Consider the following 19,020-nt stretch of genomic DNA (forward strand, 5'->3'; position numbering starts at 1 on the left):
GAGGACAAACCAGGCAGCATGGAGTCAGCGTGTGGCCCGTGCTGCCGCAGGAGGTCAGAGTCAAATGCTGGGGCCGGGTTTTAACTAATGGGTTAGATACTTTCATGAGTTGTAATTACCTAGACATGCAAATGAAGGAAGGGCAGCTCCAGCTCCTGCCTTCGAGGTCGGGGGAGATCTTCCAGGTCAGGGGGCAAGTCTGCCCTCATCCTTGTCCCCACCACAGCCGCGGCTGGCCTTGTGCGTGGACAAGGGCTATGTCTTCTTGGCCCTTTAGGCCCATCCTGGGGAGCGTCGGAGCTGAAAGTCAGCCATGAGGCTGGCCGGGCTCATCTGATGAGGGATGAACCTGGTTGCTGGACCAAGCATGTCAAAAATAGAAGGGTTCTCAAAATCCTCACCTTGGGTGACCCAGCCAGCCTCAGGGCTCCCACGAGTGCATCTCTGAATAAAAACTTCCCCTTCATCCCTCTGCCCACTCACCCTGTTGTCACCGCTCTTTTGTCCTCTTCACCTTGCCCGTGGCCTTCAGACAGCCCTGGGAGCTTTGCTGAAAGTTTTTTCTTTTATCAAAGACATCTATTTTTCCAATTACAAATTAGTTTCTAATGCAACAGAAAGAGAGAAAATAGGAAGAAGCACAAAAAGAAATAAAACCAGAACGTCCCTTGTTCCTTTTAGCAACTAGAGGTTGCTATTGTTAACCGTTTGGCGCGTGCATTTCTAGTCACATGAACATACTGAAATTTTCGGCCCCCTTGCTAGATTTTGCACTTTTCATGGCTTATGCACACGCGCTCATTCAATCCTTACAACAGTCCTACGTTGGAAGGACAGTTATTATCCGCTTTTTACAAATGAGCTCATTGAGGTCCAGAGAGGTTAAGGAACTTGAGGAAGGGCACACAGCTAGTAAGGGTGGAGCCAGGATTAGCTTCCTTGTAGCCAGACTCCAGAATCTGGGTTCTGACAGTATATTTAGAGACATTTTTCCGTTTCTGGGAGTTTTTTAAAGTTTCTGCGATAACTATGCAGTCTGTGTAGGCTAGTATAAGGTCTCAGAAATAAGGTTTCAGGGTATTCATCCCTGGAAGGTTCCCAAATGCTAAGAGCAGCCATTTATAGAAGCTGTTCTCCTGGGTTCCCACACGTGGATGCAGAGGAAGGGACAAGATCAGGCATTCGAGGGGCTGGTACAGAGAGAGAAAGTCCACTCTCAGGAGCAACCCACCCAGCTCTCCTTTCAGACCCTTTCTCTTTCTTCCATCGTGCTTGGATCCGGTCTGGTCTTGGACGGGATTGCAGTTCACAGTCTGCTTCAGTGGCTCTGGTCCGCGCCATCCTCTAAAGACTACGGAAGAAATTTGCTGGGGCCACTGAGGCAGAATGCCGCCAACTCAGGCTGGGAGAGGCAGAGTTAACGCCGGCTCAGGTGAAGGTAAATGGGCAGAAGAGTTTGACTTGACTTTCAGTAAATGTACAAGAAACTGAACATATGCACCCCCCCCCCCACAAATTTTCTATAAAGTAAATTCAGAATAATGATTCTCTTTATTAAAAAATTTTTTTCCCATCCTCAGAGACAGGGAGAGAGAGAGAGAGGGAGAGAGAGAAAATTCACCCTAGAATGTATTTAAGCAGCAAATCCCTCCAGTCCAGGAAAACAAGATTTAATTTACCTTAGACTTTTCAGTTCATCCCAATCTTTTAGAAGCACTTTTTTTTTTTTTAAGTATATTGGAACTGAAATGTTAGGCTGGGAATCCCAACACCACCATCCACTTCAAAGGGCTATAGAAACTGGAGTGAACAAACTATCACTTCTCCCTGAGTAGATTTTTCTTCTCATTGAGTCCCAGCCCCAAGCCTGGAAGCCGCTGGATGCTTGGGCGGGAGCTCCGAGCTGGCCCATGGGGAGTGTCTGTAATCACTTCTGCACCATCAACCGTTCTATCAGCTGGCAATGGTTTTCTGATCACTTAATGTGACAAGCTCTTACACTGTGCCATTCTGTTTCTCTGGGGTCAGTTATTGCACATGAACCTGTACTTGGGGAAACAGTAACCAGTCATTCTGACAGGAATGCGGCATTCTGATGGGTGACCCTTTGGTGGGGCGAAGAGAGAATGGTCACACACGGCTGCTCCAGGAGCATTCTGGGAGTTTTGCCTTTAGTTATTAAGCAAGATGGTGGATCCATGGATACTGTTGTAGGGAATCTACATTACTCCTGTGGGAATTCATTTTGATCCCTTCCTCTTTTGTCTCCAGTGGCAATTCTCTCTGCAAATTCAAGATGTTGCTTACTTTGACTAAAGTGGCCGCAGAAAACTGGTAAAATACACATTGAGGGTCGTCCCCAATGACCTGAAGGGCATTTTGTCTAGAAGGGCAGAGAGAGAAAATGCTTACAGGAAACATCAGTTCTGTGGTGAAATCCTGGGTTTCAAATGGCATTAGTGTTTTATTTGTTTCTTGAAGAAAGTTTTCAGGAGGTAGAAATCAGATGGTATCCATATGTGCCTTCCGTAGAAGAAAGGAGATGAACTGTGGTGTGGGAAGAAGAAGACCTCCCAGTGCGGCTAGAATGTTCGGTGCAGAGGCCGTGAAGCTCTCTCACACAATGAGAGAGAGGCCCTCCTTCTCTTGTGTGTAAACAGATCATAACTGGCAAAAAGCAAGTTTCTAATATTAAGCTCTGAATCCCATCTATTCTTACGTGGATATCAGAGTGTGCTCTCCCTTTGAGAAGATGCCTGGTTGTTCTAGAATAGCTTTGGCCTCTAACCGTGGGCCCCTGGAGATTGTTGCCCTGTCTGTTTCAAGTTTGTATTCATGTAGGCATAGATGCTTCAGAGTGAAAGTTCTGGAGCCAGATGACCCGGGTTCTAATCCTGGAGCTGCAGCTTCCTAGCTGTCTGTTGTTGGGGAAACTGTATAATTGCTTTGTTCCCCAATGTCCTTATTTATAAAACCAGGACAATAATAGTTGTCTGCCTAAAAGATTGATGTGAAAATTAAGTTAGTTAATTGATGTTAAGCACCTAGAACAGTATTTAATGAATATTCCCTATTATTAGATTGTCCTCAACAAATATTAGCCAATGAAAGAATGGCAATGAGGTAAGAGCCATGGGTGCTTTGTGATAATGTCTGCTGAAGTCTGTCCACATTCAACAGACTATATGACGAGGAGGGGGAAAAAAGCATATTAACCTTTATCCTTCAATCTCTCTCTCTTTGGGAGAGGAAACCAACCAAAGGATGAATGAATCATCTCTGGGGCACACACTCACTGGTCCCCACAGGTAAAAATCTTTCTCCTACAGTCAGGGCTTGCTAACTGAGCAGGCCTTCCCCAGGACATCCTACAGAAGCCAGTCACTGCCAACTTCTTGTCCCCAGGGACAAAACGAGCAATCTCGGCATGGCACTGTTATGAGAAGAAAGACAATAGGCGCTCTTGTCAAGCCTTCCTAAATAACAGGATGGGCTTGGCCATGATACCCAACTTGGGGCAAGCTTTTAAATGCCATTAATCAACTTCTCCCCGTGTCCTCCAGCCCTGTTAGATCAAGATCTGAGCAATCAGCCCATTTCTCAGACTCTGTCCTTTAACAGGCTAGTCATAAGAGCTAGAGGAGCAGAGCTCTTGTGTCCAATTCCATCTGTGACCTCCGTGCCCCCTCCCTTGCTTGACTCCATAGCCCCCACTAGAAATACACATAAGTGCTCCACCTCTCACAGCAGCCCTGTGAGGCAGATGGGGGCTGTTAGGGTCCAAAGCAGTGAGATGGACTTGTTCAAGGTCACAGCCAGAAATAGCACCCAGGGCTCCCGACTTCAGGTCTCCTGCCCATTACTCTAGCCCATGCCACTTCCCTCTGACTGGTAAGTGCATCTTCATTATACCACGCAACCTAATCAGGCACCTAAATTGAGCTGATGCAAATGTAAATATGGTTTCTCGAAACACTCTAGCGGTAATGTTCCATTCTCCCCTTGCTACAAATCAAAGTAATGAGCAGTCTGGTTTTTTTTTTTTTTTATTTCTTTTTGTATTAAAGCTTTAATAGAGAGATAATCATGGGATTGGAAAAAATCCAAGCCACTATGATGAAACGCTTGAAACTCGGAAAGAATAAATTAAAATTAAGAGAGAAAAGTTAGAAATCATACAGAACAATGAGCATAATATGGTGGTTGGGAGGAAAGCAAAACTAGGTATAATTCCAAATTATTGATCTTAGTTAGTCATTATTGCCTCCGTTTCTATCTGCTGCTTGTTTAGGAAGGAAGGGTCTGGGGCTACATTAGAAGCCTTTGGGGAGGAAAATGAACAAACAAAGAAAAAAGAAAGAAATTAAATAGGTGTCATCATTGACAAAAAGGATATTATACTTTCATCATATTCTGGGCAAATTTTGCAGATTTTGAGAACCAAAGTAGAACAAAGCTGGAAAACGAGAGAGGGGAGTGATACCCAAAGGTAGGTAGCATTGAGGCAGGAATGCATTTTTAGCAGGTGCATCTGGAAATTTCCAACGGGGCAAGCAGGGACAGAACCGGATGATGTGGTGAGTTAGGGCAGTGAAGGCAAAGAACTTTTCAGTAGACACCAGAGCAATAACCCTAAGAAAAGACAATCTTTGTGCAATTCATCAGGATGAAAAATAAGATTTGGCAATAGCTCACATGTGAGGGAAGTGAGAAACAGGAACAATCAAATGTTTGATCCGTGCTGCTCCAAGCGTGCCTGGTGCACCTGCAGCATCTGTGATAACGTGAGAGCTTGTAAGCAGTACGGGATCCCGGGCCTCATCCCAGACCTACAGAATCAGAATATGCACTTTAACAAGAGCCCCAGACGAACAGTATGACATGAAAGCTTGAGAAGTACCATATCTGATTGCACTAAGAGCTTGGGAGGTAGAGAGAAGAGCAGGACTGAGCAGGGTGGAGAAGGACAGAAGCCTCCGTGGTGAGGCAGCATCCCCCACGATGCGTTAATATTTACTGGAGATGTTACAAATGAAACAGAATAGTAGTCAAGGGAGGTTAAGTTCAGGAATTATTAGTGCCAAGGCCCATGAACGTGTAAGAATAGATCCAGCAGCTGGGAGAAAAGTTGAAAAGCAGAAAAGGCTGGAGGGCCTAGAAGCAGCCTGTGGGTGCCTCCCGGGAGATGGAGAGGTGAGGAATCGGAAAGCAGCTGTGGAAGCAATCACACAGGAGGAGCTCCAGAGCTGATTTATCATCCGGACCACGTCTCACGGACTAACAAATACTGATTTGGATAAACAGCGAACCCTGGGAGAGGCACCATCTCCAATTAAGAGATCACAATCCACATAAATAAACGGCAACCAAAGGCAACCTCAGGCTGCCTGGGTAAATCCCAGTGATTTCCGAGGCGTTCATTACAGCAACTGAGGTAGAGACGGGCTGTGTTATCATGCAGCTTCAGGGCACCACGAGGGAGGCCGTGCTTCTCAGGTGGATGAGACAGGCAGGAAGAAGGGGAGCTCTTCTGGAGAGAGGGCCTCACCCAAGTGAACTGGTTGATCTCTCAACTTCTCACTGGACCTATATTTTGACAAGGGAGCTGTGATGGAAGGAGAGAAATGAATGGTCTACAAACTAGAAAAAGACACACAAATTAGAGCAAAATTAGAGGCAATGAGCCTCTAGATCTGGTAACAGGTGCTATTTTTCTGTTCACAGGTGAGGCGTCAGGAAAGGGACAGAACAAAACATTTAGAATTTACTTTAACCAAGAGTTTGGTGCTAGCTAAAGGTACAGCACCTCTGACATATAGGATCTAATCTGGGCTGTGGACCCAGATTAAGGAATGAGCCTTTTCCTCACCCAAGGAATTTCCTTCCCGAAATGTCTGGAAGGCCCCCGAATCGGGTGTCGCATAGCCTCATCCTCAGACGGCAGGGTCCTGTCTCCGACTGTGACGTGGAAACATACTACACAATGCCACAGACATATACGAAGCTTCCATTGTGTAGAAATAACTGAATGAGAAAGTGTTCTGCTCTCTTGGAGCAAGAAGAAAGAGCACATAAATAATTGCAATTTAAGAGCATTACACAGAGCAAAATTCAATCAGTATTTTTGAGGGCCGACTCTGTGCTTGTGCTTCTACAAGATTGCGATCATACACCATGACAAGGAAGGACACAGTTCTTGATCTGATGGAACTCACAGATAAGTACGTTTGGAGAACCCTGCACAGAAAGGTCAAGGAAAGCTGGAATCAAAGGGAAAGTATAGACCAAACTCTGATGAATGAGAGGAAACTGTCCAGGTGGAGAGCTGCGGGAATGGTGTGGTGGGCACGGGAGCAGTGTAGCCAACGTCCTGGGAGCACAAATTGTGGTTTAGAAACTAGGCAGCCAGGCCCAGGTATTTAATGTAGATGTCAAGAAGCATGTGACTGTGTCTCTCCTTCACCTGCTCTGTGACACTATGTTATTTCTGCCGTGACTTGTCCCTCCAAAATGCCACAAGGGCCTCTTAGGCACTGGCTTCTTCCAGGGTTCAGTTTCAAAACACTCGCACCTGGAGGGGCACAGATTACTCATGTATTAGAGACGGGTAAAAATGAAGTAGAAGTAATTGTATATCCAGAGAAGGTAGAGCCAAATGCAATTCCTTCCATTTCTACCTTGGAAAAAAGGGATGTGAATGTTCCCCTGGTGAAAAAATGGTAAGCAGTGCTTTAAGGCCCAGTAAAGCTACTGGTTCATCTGAAAATCCTGCATCATTTATGCTTAAAAAATCAAATTCAGGTTAAGTTTACCACACTGCGTATTTGCTCACTCGGTCCTCTTACAAGTATTTATGGAGAGTCTCCTTTGGGCAAAACATGATTCTGGGTATGACGGCAGGCTACAAAAGAGAGAAACCAGGGTTCTGCTGATTTCTAGGAGTTCAGCGGTCCAGTTTGAATGACAGTCCACACACCGGAGAACATGTTGGAAGGTTGCATTTCATGCTGGGGAGAAGAAGACATTTAGTACATTCTCGATGATTGATGGACAGATTTGGCCCATAGATGCTGTGTCAGAATGAATTCTCGGGATGCCAGTTCCAGTTTCCCCAAGGGCAAAACGACTCTCGTCCCAAATGTTTTTATGTCTTTGAGGGCTATACCCAGGTTGTCCACCCTGGCTTGAAACAAGATTACAAAGATGGTCTGTGAAGAGGAAATGTAAAAATAAATATGTGCAAGAAATGAAGGGAAAAATCCAGGATGGCCAAGGGGAGAAAAGCAAGATCAGTTTTGTTTTCAGAGGAGATTTAGTAGTGAGATCTTGAGTCAGTCGGGCAGAGAAAAAGAGGATTAATTTTTGCTTCGAGAAATAATTAATTTTATTCATGAATGAATTGCTGCTTAGAGCCGTGTGTATGAGTGAGGTAGGCTTCATCTAGAAACCATCACGACACAGATGCTGGCAGACAGGGACACTGGCTCGTCATGTGGTCTTTTCCTTTTCTTTTTCTTTTTTTATTTTTTCTCCTCAAGAGAAGAGCTTTTTCTGGGTCAGGGATTCTCATTTTTTTTCTTTATTCCGCTTCTGCCACATTTATCCTACCTCAGGGCTTCCCACATCTCCCACAAGAAAATTATTTCAGTCTCGTGTTGCTTAGAACAGTGAATGGCACGTGGCAGGGCATTTATTCATTCAGCACATATTTCCTGAGCATGTGAGTGTTCTGGCCACTCCACAAGTGCTGGGGACACAGTGATGAAAGAGACGTGGCCCAGGCCTCAGGGGGCTCTGCCCTCAAGGAAGATTCACCGGAGCAGGTGGCTGGAGGTGGGGAGGTCTCTGAAGCGGCACAGGGTGCTGCGTGTGGGGAGTGTGGTTCCCACACCAATCCTCCACCTCTTCCAGGATTAGAAGCAGGTGAGTGTACTCACAAGGTGCTGAGGGCAAGTAGAACACATTTATTACCATCAAGCTGGGTGAGAGATGAAGGTCTGGACCCGAGTCAGAGGCAGGGTTCCTATCCCCACCATCCATCCCTGACTCAAAGTAGAGCCAACTGGAGCCCGCTGGTGACCTTGGCTGGACTGATCTGCCCAATCCTAAGCAAAGCCACTGGAGGAGGCATCGCTGGATACTGTGGATGGGCCAGCTCTGGTGGAGCTCCGCAAGAGCTGACGGTGAGAAGGGGGAAGCTCTCAGAGGGACTGTCGACTGGAGGGCATAGGTGACTGAGGGACAAGAACTGTTTGTGAGCAGAGATCTCAGGGCATCGACCACACAGTGATGAGTGTGAACCATAGGATAGCCGGCTCGTACCAACCTCCCCGATTTCCCCATGGGATTAGGTGCGTAGGGGGCAAAGAAAAGAGGTTGTTCTGTGAGTGCAGACATTGGGCAAAATTTCTATTTAATTTTGGAAAGAAAGCAAAATATTTATTATTAAATATTAATGTTAATAAATAATAACTATAGAATTATATATATAACTATATATAACTATATATAACTATATATAACTATATATATATATATATATATATATATAGTTATATATAGTACAATTATCCTAATGAGAAACCTACAAGGGAGATGCTGTCTGTATACATATATTACAGATGAAGACACTACGTTTTACAGGATGTCATGCATCTGGTAAGAGGAAGAGCCAGAACTCAAGCCATACAATAGAAGATCTAACTATTAAATATTATTGAATCAAATGCATAATTTTAGCCTGGGATTCTTTTTTTTTAAACATTTATTTATTTATTTATTTATTTATTATTTTTTAATATAAATTTTTTTAATATTTATTTTAGAGAGAGAATCAGAGCAGGGGAGGGGCAGAGAGAGAAGGAGACAGGCTCCGTCCGAAGCAGGCTCCAGGCTCTCAGCTGTCAGCACAGAGTCCAACGCAGGGCTTGAACTCATGAACCATGAGATCATGACCTTATCTGAAGCCAGATGCTTAACCAACTGAGCCACTCAGCGGCGCCTATTATTATTACTTTTTAATATAATTTATTGTCAAATTAGCTAACATACAGTGTATACAGTATGCTCTTGGCTTTAGGAGTGGATTCCCATGATTCATTGCTTACATACAACACCCAGTGCTCATCCCAACAAGTGCCCTCCTCAGTGCCCATCACCCATTTTCCCCTTTCTCCTACCCTCACCCCCCCACCATCAACCCTTAGTTTGTTCTCTGTATTTAAGAATCTATTATGGTTTGCCTCCCTCTCTGTTTAAAACTGTTTTCCCCTTCCCTTACCCCATGGTATTCTGTTAACGTTCTCAAATTCCACATATGAGTGAAAGCATAGGATATCTGTCTTTCTCTGACTGATCTATTTCACTTAGCATAATACCCTCCATTTCCATCCACATTGTTGCAGACGGCAAGGTTTCATTCTTTTTCACCTCCGATTAGTATTCCATTGTGTATATACACCACATCTTCTTTATCAATTCATCAGTTGGTGGACATTTGGCTCTTTCCATAATTTGGCTATTGTTGATAGTGGTGCTATAAACACTGGGGTGCATGTGCCCTTCTGAATCAGCTCTCCTTTATCCTTTGGATAAATTCCTACTAGTGCTATTGCTGGGTCATAGGGTAGTTCTATTTTACATTTTTTGTAGAACCTCAACACTGTTCCAGAGTGGCTGCACCAGTTTGCATTTCCACCAACAGTGCAAGAGGGTTCCCATTTCTCCACATCCTCGCCAACATCTGTTGTTTCCTGAGTTGTTAATGTTAGCCATTCTGACTGGTGTGATGTGGTATCTCAGTGTGGTTTTGAATTGTGTTTCCGTGATGATAAATAACGTTGAGCATCTTTTCATGTGTCTGTTGGCCATCTGGATGTCTTCTTTGGGAAAGTGTCTATTCATGTCTTTTGCCCATGTCTTCACTGGGTTATTTGTTTTTCGGGTGTTGAGTTCAGTAAGTTCATTATAGATTTTGGATACTAACCTTTATACCATATGTCATTTGCAAATATCTTCTCCCATTCCATCAGTAGCCTTTTAGTTTTGTTGATTGTTTCCTTTGCAGTGCAGAAGCTTTTTATCTTGATGAGGTCCCAATAGTTCATTTTTGCTTTTATTTCCCTTCAGAGATGTATCAAGTAAGAAGTTGCTGCAGCTGAGTCAAAGAGGTTGTTGCCTGTTTTCTCCTCTAGGGTTGTGATGTTTTTCTGTCTCACATTTAGGTCTTTTATCTATTTTGAGTTTTTTGTGTGTATGGTATAAGAAAGTGGTCCAGTTTCATTCTTCTGCATGTCGCTGTCCAGTTCTCCCAGCACCATTTGCTGAAAAGACTGTCTTTATTCCATTGGATACTCTTTCCTGCTTTGTCAAAGAGTAGTTAGTTGGTCATACATTTGTGGGCCCAATTCTGGGTTCTCTATTCTTTTCCTTTGGTCTTTGTGTCTGTTTTTGTGACAATACCATACTGTCTTCATGATTACAGCTTTGTCGTAGAGGATGAAGTCTGCGATTGTGATGCCTCATGCTTTGATTTTCTTTTTCTACATTACTTTGACTATTTGGGATATTTTGTGGTTCCATACAAATTTTAGGTTTGTTCTAGCTCTGCGAAGAATGCTGGTGCAATTTTGATTGGGATTGCATTGAATGTGTAGAATGCTTTGGGTGGTATTGACATTTTAACAGTATTTGTTCTTCCAATCCATGAGCATGGAATGTTTTTCCATTTCTTTGTGTCTTCTTCAATTTCTTTCATAAGTTTTCCATACTTTTCAGCATACAGATCTTTTCCATCTTTGGTTAGGTTTATTCCTAGGTATTTTATGGTTCTTGGTGCAATTGTAAATGGGATTGATTTCTTGATTTCTCTTTCTGTTGCTTCATTGTTGGTGTATAGAAATGCAACTGATTTCTGTAATTGATTTTGTATCCTGCAACTTTGCTAAATGCATGTGTCCATTCTAGCAGCTTTTTGGTGGAGTCTTTCAGGTTTTCCATATAGAGTATCATGTCATCTGCGAAAAGTGAATGTTTGACTTCTTCTTTGCCCCACTTTGGATGCCTTTTATTTCATTTTGTTGTCTGATTGCTGAGGCTAGGACTTCCAACGCTATGTTAAACAACAGTGGTGAGAGTGGATATCCCTGTCATGTTCCTGATCTCAGGGGGAAAGTTCTGTTTTTCCCCATTGAAGATGATATTAACTGGGCTTTTCATATATGGCTTTTTTGATGTTAAGGTATGTTCCTTCTATCCTGATATCTTGAGGTATTTTATTAAGAAAGGATGCTGCATTTTGTCAAATGCTTTTTCTGCATCTATTGACAGGGTCATATGGTTCTTATCCTTTCTTTTATTAATGTGATGAATCACATTGATTGATTTATGAATATTGAACCAGCCCTGTAGCCCAGGAATGAATCCCACCTGATCATGGTGAGTAACTCTTTTAATATACTGCTGAATTTGATTTGCTAGTATCTTGTTGAGAATTTTTTTTATTTTTTTAAATTTACATCCAAATTAGTTAGCATATAGTGCAACAATGATTTCAGGAGTAGATTCCTTAATTCCCCTTACCCATTTAGTCCATCCCCTCTCCCACCCTCTCCAGTAACGCTCTGTTTGTTCTCCATATTTAAGAGTCTCTTATGTTTTGTCCCCCTCCCTGTTTTTATATTATTTTTGCTTCCCTTCCCTTATGTTCATGTGTTTTGTATCTTAAAGTCCTCATATGAGTGAAGTCATATGATATTTGTCTTTCTCTGACTGACTGATTTCACTTAGCCTAATACCCTCTAGTTCCATCCACATAGGTGCAAATGGCAAGATTTCATTCTTTTCGATTGCCGAGTAATACTCCATTGTATGTATGTATGTGTGTAATATACATTTCCATACTTTTCAGTATGGAATACTGAATATACACACATACATACATACACACACCACATCTTCTTTATCCATTCATACATCAATGGACATTTGGGCTCTTTCCATACTTTGGCTATTATTGATAGTGCTGCTATGAACATTGGGGTGCATGTGCCCCTTCAAAACAGCATACCTGTATCCTTTGGATAAATACCTAGCAGTGAAATTGCTGGGTTGTAGGATAGTTCTAATTTTAATTTTTTGAGGAACCTCCATACTGTTTTCCAGAGTGGCTGCACCAGTTTGCATTCCCACCAGCAGCGCAAAAGAGATCCTCTTTCTCCACATCCTCTCCAACATCTCTTGTTGCCTGAGTTGTTAGTGTTAGCCATTCTGACAGATGTGAGGTGGTATCTCATTGTGGTTTTGATTTGTATTTCACGGATGATGAGTGAAGTTGAGCATTTTTTTCATGTGTCAGTTGGCCATCTGGATGTCTTCTTTGGAGAAGTGTCTATTCATGTCTTTTGCCCATTTCTTCACTGGATTATTTGTTTTTTGGGTGTTGAGTTTGATCAGTTCTTTATAAATTTTGGATAATAACCCTTTATCTGATATGTCGTTTGTAAATATCTTCTTCCATCCCATCAGCTGACTTTTAGTTTTGCTGATTGTTTCCTTCACCGTGCAGGATGAGGTCCCAATAATTCATTTTTGCTTTTGTTTCCCTTGCCTCCGGAGACATGTTGAGTAAGAAGTTGTTGTGGCCACGATCAAAGAGGTTTTTGCCTGCTTTCTCCTTGAGGATTTTGATGGCTTCCTGTCTTACCTTTAGGTCTTTCATCCACTTTGAGTTTATTTTTGTGTATGGTGTAAGAAAGTGGTCCAGGTTCATTCTTCTGCATGTCACTGTCCAGTTTTCCCAGCACCACTTGCCGAAGAGACGGTCTTTATTCCATTGGATATTCTTTCCTGCTTTGTCAGAGATTAGTTGGCCATACGTTTGTGGGTCTATTTATGGGTTCTCTATTCTGTTCCATTGATCTGAGCATCTGTTTTTGTGCCAGTACCATACTGTCTTGATGATTACAGCTTTGTAGTATAGCTTGAAGTCCAGGATTGTGATGCCTCCTGCTTTGGTTTTCTTTTTCAAGATTGCTTTGGCTATTGGGGTCTTTTCTGGTTCCATACAAATTTTAGGATTATTTGTTCTAGCCCTGTGAAGAATGATGGTGTTGTTTTGATAGGGATTGCATTGAATATGTAGATTGCTTTGGGTAGTATTGACATTTTAACAATATTTGTTCTTCCTATCCAGGAGCATGGGATATTTTTCCATTTTTTTGTGTCTTCTTCAATTTCTTTCATAAGCTTTCTATAGTTTACAGTGTATAGATTTTTCACCTCTTTGGTTAGATTTATTCCTAGGTATTTTATGGTTTTTGGTTCAATTGTAAATGGGATTGATTCCTTGATTTCTCTTTTTGTTGCTTCATTGTTGGTGTATAAGAATGCAGCTGATTTCTGTGCATTGATTTTATATCCTGCAACTTTGCTGAAATCATGAATCAGTTCTAGCATGTTTTTGGTGGAATCTTTTGGGTTTTCCATATAGAGTATCATGTCATCTGTGAAGAGTGAAAGTTTGACCTCCTCCTGGCCAATTTGGATGCCTTTTATTTCTTTGTGTTGTCTGATTGCAAAGGCAATCCAATACTATGTTGAATAACAGAGGCAAAAGTGGAGATCCCTCTCTTTTTCCTGACCTTAGGGGCAAAGCTCTTAGTTTTTCCCAATGAGGATGATATTAGTGTTGGGTCTTTCATATATGGCTTTTATGATCTTGGGGTATGATCCTTCTATCCCTACTTTCTTGAGGGTTTTTATCAAGAAAGGATGCTGTATTTTGTCAAATGCTTTTTCTGCATCTATTGAGAGGATTGTATGGTTCTTGTCCTCTCTTTTATTGATATGATGAATCACATTGATTGTTTTGTGGATATTAAACCAGCCCTGCATCCCAGGTGCAAATCCCACTTGGTTGTGGTGAATCATTTTTTTAATGTATTGTTGGATCCGGTTGGCTAATATCTTGTTGAGGATTTTTGCATCCATGTTCATCAGGGAAATTGGTCTATAGTTCTCCTTTTAGTGGGATCTCTGTCTGGTTTTGGAATGAAGGTAATGCTGGCTTCATAAAAAGAGACTGGAAGTTTTCCTTCCATTTCTATTTTTTGAAACAGCTTCAAGAGAATAGGTTTAACTCTTCCTTAAATGTTTGGTAGAATTCCCCTGGAAAGCCATCTGGCCCTGGACTCTTGTTTTCTGGGACATTTTTGATTACTAATTCAATTTCTTTACTGGTTTTGGGTCCATTCACATTTTCTGTTTCTTCCTGTTTCAGTTTTGGTAGTTTATGTTTCCAGGAATTTGTCCATTTCTTCCAGATTGCCCATCTTATTGGTGTGTAATTGCTCATAACGTTCTCTTATTATTGTTTTTATTTCTGTTGTGTTGATTGTGATCTCTCCTCTTTCATTCTTGATTTTATTTATTTGGGTCCTTTCCTTTTTCTTTTTGATCAAAGTGGCTAGTGGTTTATCAATTTTGTTAATTCTTTCAAAGAACCAGCTTCTGGTTTCATTGGTCTGTTCTACTGGTTTTTTGTTTGTTTGTTTGTTTCAGTAGCATTAATATCTGCTCTGATCTTTATTATTTCCTGTCTTCTACTGGTTTTGGGTTGCATTTGCTGTTCTTTTTCCAGCTCTTTAAGGTGTAAGGTTAGGTTGTGTATCTGAGATATTCTTCCTTCTTTAGGAAGTCCTGGATTTCTATATACTTTCCTCTTAAGACTGCCTTTCCTGCATCCCAGAAGTTTTGGGTTGTGGTGTTATCATTTTCATTGGCTTCCATGAACTTTTTAATTTCCTTTTTAACTTCTTGGTTAGCCCATTACTTCTTTAATAGGATGTTCTTTAGTCTCCAAGTATTTGTTACTTTCCAAATTTTTTTCTTGTGGTGGATTTCAAATTCCATAGCGTTGTGGTCTGAAAATATGCGTGGTATGATCTTGATCTTTTTGTACTTGTTGAGAGCTGATTTGTGCCCCAGTAGGTGGTCTATTCTGGAGAATGTTCCATGTGCACTGAAGAATGTATATTCCACTGCTTTAGGATGAAATGTTCTGAATATATCTGTTAAGTCCATCTGGTCCAGTGGGTCATTCAAAGCCATTGTTTCCTTGTTGATTTTTTTATTAGATGATCTGTCCATTGTTGTAAGTAGGGTATTGAAGTCCCCTACTATTATGATATTATTATCAGTGGGTTTCTTTATGTTTGTGATTAATTGATTTATATATTTGGGTTCTTCCACATTTGGCGCATAAATGTTTACAATTGTTAGGTCTTCTTGATGGATAGACCCCTTATTTATGATATAATGTCCTTCTTCATCTATTTATACAGTCTTTATTTTACAGTCTAGATTGTCTGATATAAGAATGGCTACTCCAGGGGTGCCTGGGTGGCTCAGTTGGTTAAGCGCCACCTTCAGCTCAGGTCATGATCTCACAGTTCGTGAGTTTGAGCCCCACTTTGGGCTCTGTGCTGACAGCTCAGACCCTGGAGCCTGCTTCAGATTCTGTGACTTCCTTTCTCTTTGCTCCTTCTCCACTCGTGCTCGATCTCTGTCTCCCAAAAATAAACATTAAAAAAATAATAATAAAGAAAGAATGGCTACTCTGGCTTTCTTTTGTTGACCATTAGCATGATAGATGGTTCTCCATCCCCTTACTTTCAATCTGAAGGTGTCTTTAGGTCTAAAATGGGTCTCTTGTAAACAGCATATAGATGGGTCTTGTTTTCTTATCCATTCTGTTACCCTGTGTCTTTTGATTGGAGCATTGAGTCCATTGACATTTAGAGTGAGTACTGAAAGATATGAATTTACTGCCATTATGTTGCTTGTAGAGTTGGGAGTTTCTGGTCCTTTATAGTCTTTGTTGCCTTTGGTCTTTATTTATTTTTTGTTTTTGTTTTTTCATCTTTTCTCCCCTCAGAGAGTCCCCCTTAAAATGTCTTGCAGGGCTGGTTTAGTGGTCACTATCTCCTTTAATTTTGTTTGTCTGGGAAACTTTTTCTCTCTCCTTCTATTTTGAATGACAGCCTTGCTGGATAAAGAATTCTTGGATGCATATTTTTCTGATTCAGCACATTGAATATATCCTGCCACTCCTTTCTGGTCTGCCAAGTTTCTGTGGATAGGTCTGCTGCAAACCTGATCTGTCTTCTCTTGTAGGTTAAGGACTTTTTTTCCCCTTGCTGCTTTCATGATTCTTTTCTTTCCTGAGTATTTTGTGAATTTGACTATGATATGCCTTGTTGATGGTCTGTTTTTGTTGAATCTAATGGGAGTCCTCTGTGCTTCCTGGATTTTGATGTCTGTGTGTTTTCCCAGGTTAGGAAAATTTTCCACTGTGATTTGCTCACTTAACCCTTCTACCCCTATTTGTCTCTTTTCCTCTTCTGGGACCCCTATGATTCTGATGTTGTTCCTTTTTAATGAGTCACTGATTTCTCTAATTCTTAAATCGTGCTCTTTTGCCTTAGTCTCTCTCTTTTTTTCTGCTTCATTATTCTCTATAAGTTTGTCCTCTATATCGCTGATTCTCTGTTCTGCCTCATCCTTCCTTGCTGCTGTGGCATCCATTTGAGATCAAGGCTCAGTTATAATGTTTTTTATTTCATCCTGACTAGCTTTTACTTCTTTTGTCTCCACAGAAAGGGATTCTAATCTATTTTCAACTCCAGCTAGTATTATTATCTATGTTGGTTATCTATCTATTATTATCTATTATCTATGTTGGTTAAATCCCTGGCTGTCATTACTTCCTGATCTTTCTTTTGGGGCATCATTTTGAAGGAAGTAAAGGAATTAATGAGGTTAAAAAAATTAAAATTAAAGAAAAATATTAAAATCAAAAAATTAAAAGCAAACACACACACACAAAAATCGAATAAATTATGCTAGATCCTAGGTGTGTTTTGGTCTGGGTGTTTAAAGAGGCTTGATAGATTAGAGAAAAAAGGGAAAAGAAAAAAAGGGAATCGTTTGAAAATTTGAAAAAATGAATACACTGAAGTAGAATAAAATGAACTGATGGAAGTAAAAGAGAATTTGAAAAAAAAATTTACACAGAAGTAAAAAAATTAAAGAAAAATATTTTTAATAAAAATTGAAAATAAAACATGATTTTTTCTCGTTCTGTATTTAAGAAAAAGAAAAGAGACAAAAAAGAAAAAAAAACAAAATTGAATAGATGCACTGGCAAACAGACTGAAATATGACAGAAATTCTTTCGTTTTCCCCTAGAAGTCAAACTATGAAGCGCTTTATAGTCCATATACTAAGCAGGTGGAGACACTTGTGTTCCTGAAGAGTGAGGTTGACTCAGTTGGGCAGGACTTAGTGTAATGGCTCCATTCTCCACTAGATGGCGCTGCTTAGCTTACTGGGGTGGGTTGTTGTGACGCTTGTAGGTGTGTATGCGCATGTGTGGGAGTTGTGAAAATGGTGTCCCCCAGCTACCCAGTCTCTAGTATTGGAACTCTGTTCTCCCCGATCAGCAATCGTGCACCTGTCCCTTGTCTTAAGCTTCCATCCACTGTTTGCTTTTACACTGTCCATGACCAAGCCCCAGGCAGCACCTCCCTCCTGAGTTTTATCTCAGATGTGGCTGTGTTTCCCAACCCCTTATTTCTGAGGGACTGCGGCTTTGACCCATTCTGCTCCTCTGCAGGAGGGTCTCACTGATCGATGGCCGGGTGCCAGCCGCATCCAGGAACGTTTGTGGGACCGTGCTGCTGCCGAGGCCCAGAGACTGAGGCCGGGTGCTAGCCCGCCCCAAGGGAAGTTCACAAGATAGTGTAGCAGCAGCATTTCAGGGATTATGGCAAGTCACAACACACATCTGTCACCAGGCTTCACCCCCAGCGACCTTGTTCCAGCACCAGTGAATGTGGTTGTTCTCCTGGGTCCACTGGCGCCTTTGTCTTTGGGGAAGTCACACAGCCTCTACCAGATGTCCTCTCAGCAGGGGAACCGGCTCTTCCCTTGTGGCCTGAAGACCCTGGACTCCACTCTGCTCCTGGGGATTCACCCTTCTCACCAGAGCTCGGCCAGGTATGGAGCTGCAGAGTTTCAACCTCTGTGCTACCCTGTTTATAGTCTTAATGGAATTTAAACCCTCTCCTTCCTCCTTTCTCCCTTTTTAGTTCAGTCCCTGCGACTATTACCACTTTCACTTTCTCTCCAGCTGGTTTTTTGGGGGGAGTGCTTTTCCCGTATTCTCCGTCCCTCCACCCCCACCCCCCATCTCTGTCCTCTGTCTGCACACAGAAGTGGCTCCCTGCCCTCCGCGGTTTTCTCTCCCCCAGTTCACCTCTGCACCATGTACCTGCTGAATTCTGTGGTTCAGGTTGTGCAGATTGTTATGTTAATCCTGAGATCTGTTTCCTAAGTGTGCAGGATGGTTTAGTGTTGGTCTGGCTGTATTTCATGGACCTCAGACACAAAAAAACTTCCATGCTGTTCCACCATCTTGGCTCCTCCCCTTGTTGAGAATTTTTGCATTCGTGTTCATCAGGGGTATTGGCCTGTAATTCTCCTTTTTAGTAGGGTCTCTGTCTGGTTTTGGAATAAAGGTAATGGTGTCTTTATAGAATGAGTCTGGAAGCTTTCTTTCTGTGTCTATTTTTTTGGAACAGCTTGAGAAGAATAGGTATTAACTTTGCTTTAAATGTCTGGTAGAATTCCCCAGGAAAGCCATCTGGCACAGGACTGTTATTTGTTGTGAGATTTTTGATAACTGATTCAATTTCTTCACTGGTTATGGGTTTGTTCAAATTTTCTATTCTTGTTTGAGTTTTGGTAGTGTGTGGTGTCTAGGAATTTTCCCATTTCTTCCAGGTTGTCCAGTTGGTTGGCATAGAATTTTTCATAGTATTCTCTAATAATTGTTTGTATTTCTGTGGTGTTGGTTGGGATCTTTTCATTCGTGATTTTATCTATTTGGGTTATCTCTCTTTTCTTTTTAAGAATTCTAGCTTGGGGTTTATCAATTTTGTTTATTTTTCCAAAAAACCA

The 19,020-nt window shown here is 41.7% G+C and overlaps 1 protein-coding gene across 1 annotated transcript in view; it reads left to right on the forward strand.

Moving 5' to 3' along the window:
* BRINP2 (BMP/retinoic acid inducible neural specific 2) overlaps positions 1-19,020 on the forward strand; it is a 122,293-nt gene that overhangs the window by 58,389 nt on the left and 44,884 nt on the right. The gene's annotated exons all lie outside the window — the stretch shown is intronic.

This window comes from Lynx canadensis, chromosome F1 (assembly GCF_007474595.2).
Source record: "Lynx canadensis isolate LIC74 chromosome F1, mLynCan4.pri.v2, whole genome shotgun sequence".
In the NCBI taxonomy this organism is placed as follows: Eukaryota; Metazoa; Chordata; class Mammalia; order Carnivora; family Felidae; genus Lynx; species Lynx canadensis.